Raw genomic sequence first — 5,612 nt, 5'->3', positions numbered from 1 at the left:
TTGCACTTGATTTTCCTCTATGATATTTAAATTTCCCTTTCGACTGCCGGTCTTTTGTACCTGGCGCATAACGGTTTCTCCTGTGTCGTCACTACTACGAATCGTACATAACTTAATGGTCACACGGTCTTCTGCTTTTAACTTTCATGCAGTTTTCTCTGCTTGTGCATTCCATTAAGACCAGCAGTGTTGGCCCACAGTACCTTTTGGATGTATTCTGTCCTACAGACGGCACATTGCTTTCCGAGCTGTGTATCTGAATTGTGCAACTCATATCTTGGTTAAATTTAATTATAAAGATTGATATAGCAGAGTCGCGGCTCAAGCCTGGACAGAGCAGGCTGGACCTTTCGCTTTCCTTGTGTTGTTATTCTCTTTCGTTGTTGTTTGCTGACATATATTGGACTGTGTTAGCTGTTATATACATTTATTGCTTTGCTCTTATAACGCACATTGTGTGTCTGGTAAGGATGAATTAATGCCGTTTAGCGTTAAATTCCCTTTATTATGTTGTTTTGTTTTTTTTATTTTTTTTATTAGCTTTAATAATGCATGCTTCTACATATGGCTATCTCTGTGGTGTTGCAAAAATATGTTGCCCTATTGGGCTATAACATATCGGGACTTTTTTTTTGTGTTGTGCTTCACTAGTTCGGGAATGGGGAAGTACCGTAGTCATTTACCTTGTGCTTAGAGAAGGAACAGTATCAAGCATTCATTAATAATCTTCTAATAAATCAGGTGTTTGTTTATTATGTGTGCTTTTCTGAAACATTTGATAAGAATCAGATCTAGGCCGGGGCAGGTCTTTGCTTTTGACTTGCTCAAGCTCTTTTATAGATACTGTATTGTCTGTTAGTTTAAAAGCCCCGATCTCTCTGTTCCTGACTGAAGGCGGTGAAAATTTCTTCGTCCTGTGCTCTTGTTTTGTTTACATGTAAATCTAGTGATCCATAAATGTTGTGCGATATTCCTCTGTTTTGGCTTGTAGGAAAGTACCTTTTGCTAGAGACTTCGCCTTTCTGTATTTTATTCTGTGTTCAACAGTTGTTACTTTGCCATATCTTTAGCTTGTGCTTTCTCTTTTATATTTCCTTTTGTCACGTTTTTGCTCCACAGAGCTTGACCAGCACATTGACAACAGATACTGTCAGCATATTGAACAGTATACATATGGCCCGCACACACTTCCTTCAGTATGCTGCTGGTGTAATTGCTTTGATTCACAGGACACGTCCAAGGACGGACTTCGTGTACGTTAGTGTGCTCCTTAGGGGCAAAAAGAGAGGCAACTGCCCACGGAGGCCGCACAACGTCAAGAGAATAGCATTATGTCCCGTTGAGCACTTGTTTTTTCTTTTGGACACACTCGTGTGTTAAAAAATGTTCAAACGGGAAACGGAAAAGTGGAGGATGGCAGTGGTTGTGAGTCTGGGTTTTCATTTTTCAATTAGTCTGTGTATAAGTTTTGACTGAATTGTATTGGGAATATTGGTATAGTATTGTAAAGTTTATCGATTATAAGATATAGGATTTTTTCTGAGTCGCGTTTTCTGTTCCTTTGGTTTACTGTGCATTCTTCCTGGTGCACCGGATCTTGGCTTGAGGGGATACCGGCAACCGCTGGAAAAATGCTGTATCTGTGTTAAGATTGAAGACTGTTGTGCCTGTGTTCTTTAAGACTGTTGTATCTATGTTCTTTAAGACTTAATAATGACTGTTGTGTCTGTGTTCTTTAAGACTGTTGTATCTATGTTCTTTAAGACTTAATTATGACTGTTGTGTCTGTGTTCTTTAAGACTGTTGTATCTATGTTCTTTAAGACTTAATTATGACTGTTGTGTCTGTGTTCTTTAAGACTGTTATGCCTGTGTTCTTTGTGACTGCTGTGTCTGTTTCTTAGACTGAAGCTTTTGTTTTTTTTCCTTCGTTAAGACTAAGACGTGTGTCTGTTCTTAAACTATTGTTTCCTGTTTCTTAGACTTAAGCACTGCTGTGTTGACGAGTCATTTTTAAACCTGACGGCCACACTAGCCCATGGGCGCGTGTCCATCAAGATAAACAAGTTGGTCTGTATGTCGAAGATAGCCGTGTTGTGTACTCCTTACCTATATAAAGTGCCTGACGTCTTCACTGTACGATACACGAAGGCTCTTTCTTGTAGTTCAATGAAAACAGACACGATTGCGATCATCCACTATTTATACTCGTTATGTCAACCTGGAACAACCTTACATTACGTATTCATTTATTGCATAGAAAATAGAGAGTCTTGTTATGAACATTTCCGCTGAAATTCCTTTATTAAGACAAAACTTTCTGGTCCAAAATGCCTATTTGTAAACAAAACGTTCTAGGTTAAAATATCCTTACGTCGTAAAATCAGATTTTCGATTCTACAAGTCCAACATGTATAAAACCAACAACTTTCTGTCCTAAGATGTTCCTTGCTCTTAAGACAAAATTATGCGTCTAAACGTTTGTGTTGACAACTGTAAGCTAATTATGACTAATATAAAGAACGAAACAATAAACAGAAATTAGCGCAACGACTGTAATACAAGCAGCAATGATTATGGATGCACAACTCCTAAACACCCATTGCCAGGTCTCTGTCGACTTTCTTGCTTTTTGACGATCATGCCTTTGACTGCAGACTTCCGACATTATTCAAGGAAAATGTGAACAAGAGTATCACAGTATCATACATCTTATGGCATCACACCTTGACCTACTTATACGTGGAGCAGATTATTGATATTATTTCGCACAAGAAAGCTCACCTTACACGTGAGTATCTATGGGTTGTGAATTCGGTTATACATAGTTATCAAGGTCGACCGGACTGGCCTTTGCACCATCGGAAGACGAAGCTTATTATCACACTATACTATATGAGCGGACTGACTCTCGGAGACACCGCAAACGTACTATAGCCCCCTACATCTTTAGACTCCACTGATGTCACTACATCTGCTCCCTTATCCCGCCAGTCAGTGCATCTCCTCCCTCACGTTCTTAGTTAAGTTCACCTCATCCCTTCTTCCAATTCTCATGACGCCTGATCCAGATGTCCTTTCAAAAAAAAAAACCCCAAGGCGGGGGGGGGGGGGGCAGGATGTCTAGGTGGCCAGTAGCCGGGCCGTGACGAGCTACCATGCGCCTGCTCATTGCTCAGGCGGGAGGACAAAATAATGGACACCATCTCCGTCGTTGACCTCCACCAATCCATCTGGTCCTACCGCCAGTCGGTGTCGCCCACCAAGCCCACTGGAGTGCGCTAAGGGCAGAAGTGGGGTGAGCTTCTTGCAGCCGCCGTACGTTCCTGCATGTCTCCAGCGTCTGCGTACGTGTGTAGCTTGCAGCGGCGTGGAAGGTGGAGTAGCGCGCCTCCTCGCCCTCACCTGCACGGTAAAGGGAGATCAGCAGGTGCTTCGCTTCCGGCGTGAGAGCGTTCCTGCTGGACAGCGTCTCCATTTTACTGAGGCTGTCGGCTCTACTCAGTATCGCGAAGTCTTCTAGACTCAGTGTCCTGTTGACAGTGGGCCACTTGTTCCTCAAGTTAGTGATGGCCACCTGATCCTGCAACCAGCTTCTGCACAACGAATCGTCATCAACTTCGTTATACACGTGATCGCTGACGATATCAGAGCCCACGCCATCGTCCCTACATTTGTCTTCGATGTTGATATCGTCGAGTTTTTCATTCTCAGGATATTTACATCATCATCATCGCTCACATATGTCTTGAGTTGCGTCACCACTTTTCTGTCACAAAGGGAGATTACTCAGCAATGTCATTCGCAGCTCTTGTCACCAGCAAACACACTTGTCGTCCCTGTCGTTCGCACAACTATTTTGCTCGTGAAACACGCCCTTGACCTTAGATGATTCAGGTTTCGAGGGCAATGTTGCAGAGAGGAGATTACTTCTTGACATGCTTGCTGGCGATGTGCTGTCCTCGGTTCCACTGTCGTCGTGGCTGGTCTCCTGGCTGGAAGTCTAAGGCGAGCATGCGCCGTGACCCGAAGGGCGTGTCGGGAGAGCGATCTCACGGAGATAAAGCGTTCCCAGGGCCACAGGTAGCGACCACGTGCGACGACTGCTGCGCAGCCAGGTGAGGGAGGGGAGAGAAAATGGGAGATACCACCCGTCTCGAAGACCGCAGAAGGTCGCAGAAATGTTGAATGACGCAAGTTGTTGTTCTCTGCAGTGCTGACCTCACTGTCGTCACGGAAGGTGGGAAGCATCATCCGCGCCTTGCCCCTAACGCCCCCCGGTGTCTGGAGAGAGAAGAACTTGGCGGAGAGAGAGGGGCGGTCCTGCAGCAGGCGCTGTTTTCTCAGAGTGAAGTTGTGGGCAACAGTCATCTCGCCAGAAGCTACGGGTATGCACCTGTATCTGTCGACGTGGGAGGGTACCGGAAGTGGGATTGGAGCGTCCTCCTGACAACATGGCAGGCCGCACGTGTGGCCGGGAGGCGAGTGTGAGAAGCGCTCCTGAGGGTGCACGTGCGAGCGACCGTGCGGCCGCCTGAAAAAATGACGTCGCACAGACAGGCCGCCAGGCGCCGGGGAAACCCACCCTGCAAAAAGAGCGGGTAGATTTTCAGGTCTTTTGTACATAAATGTCACATACTTTTCTAGCAAAAAGAATGCACTTTAAAGGAAAGTAGCGTTTTGTGTAAAACAAGGTTAGATTGCTTTTGCTGAGGTAGTTTCCACCAACGCGCCCTATGGGACAACAGGCAGGCGCGAGAGCCAGCCGGGCCCGGGACAGAGCGACTCTCCGGGGCCCTTAAATTGTACTTGTAATCGTTAAAAGAAAAAAGAAAGGAGAAGAAGAAAAAAAAATCCACTGACCAAGCGGGCCCCCTTGACAGCGCGGGCGGTACACAGACCCCTGTCCCCCTCTCGTCAGCCTACAACAGGTAGTATTTCCATTTGAGGATCGTTTGCCCTACTGATGATTGATGGGGGAGGGAAGTCCTTGAGATATATTATCGATATATATTAAGTGAGGCATCCTTGGCTATAATAATACAAGTCAATGATAGGGTTCGCAGGATGTATGTATTAGTGAGTATTGTAAGGGATATTATCAATATATTTAAATATATAAGGGGTGTCATTGGATATATTATATTGAATATCACATATATATATATTAGTATTAGCATGATGTCGTTGGATATATCATAATAGATAAATATTAGTATTAGTCCTTGGATATATATATAATCCTCTTCCTTGCATCAGGTTGAACATAAGGCCTCAACCTGAGTCCGCCACTGATGTCGATCGGCTGCAACCTGCTGTAGGTGTCCCTATGTCCAGCCCTTCTTCTCACTGTTTCCTTTGGGCGGCCTCGTTTTCTGAAGTCCATCGTAGGGCGACTCTGGAGAGGTCTGCTGGCGGAGCACATGTCCAATCCATCGCCAACGCCTTCGTTGAACCTGCGTGGTGATGCGTATCCCTCTTATTTCTAGTGGGTGTCCACACTTCTACTGGCAGTGAGCCTTAACTTCTACCACTAACCTGTGTCCACACTTCTACTGGCAGTGAGCCTTAACTTCTACCACTAACCTGTGTCCGCACGTCTACTGCTTGCAT

This window comes from Pomacea canaliculata, linkage group LG7 (assembly GCF_003073045.1).
Source record: "Pomacea canaliculata isolate SZHN2017 linkage group LG7, ASM307304v1, whole genome shotgun sequence".
Lineage (NCBI taxonomy): Eukaryota > Metazoa > Mollusca > Gastropoda > Architaenioglossa > Ampullariidae > Pomacea > Pomacea canaliculata.
This window is presented reverse-complemented; position numbering follows the sequence as displayed.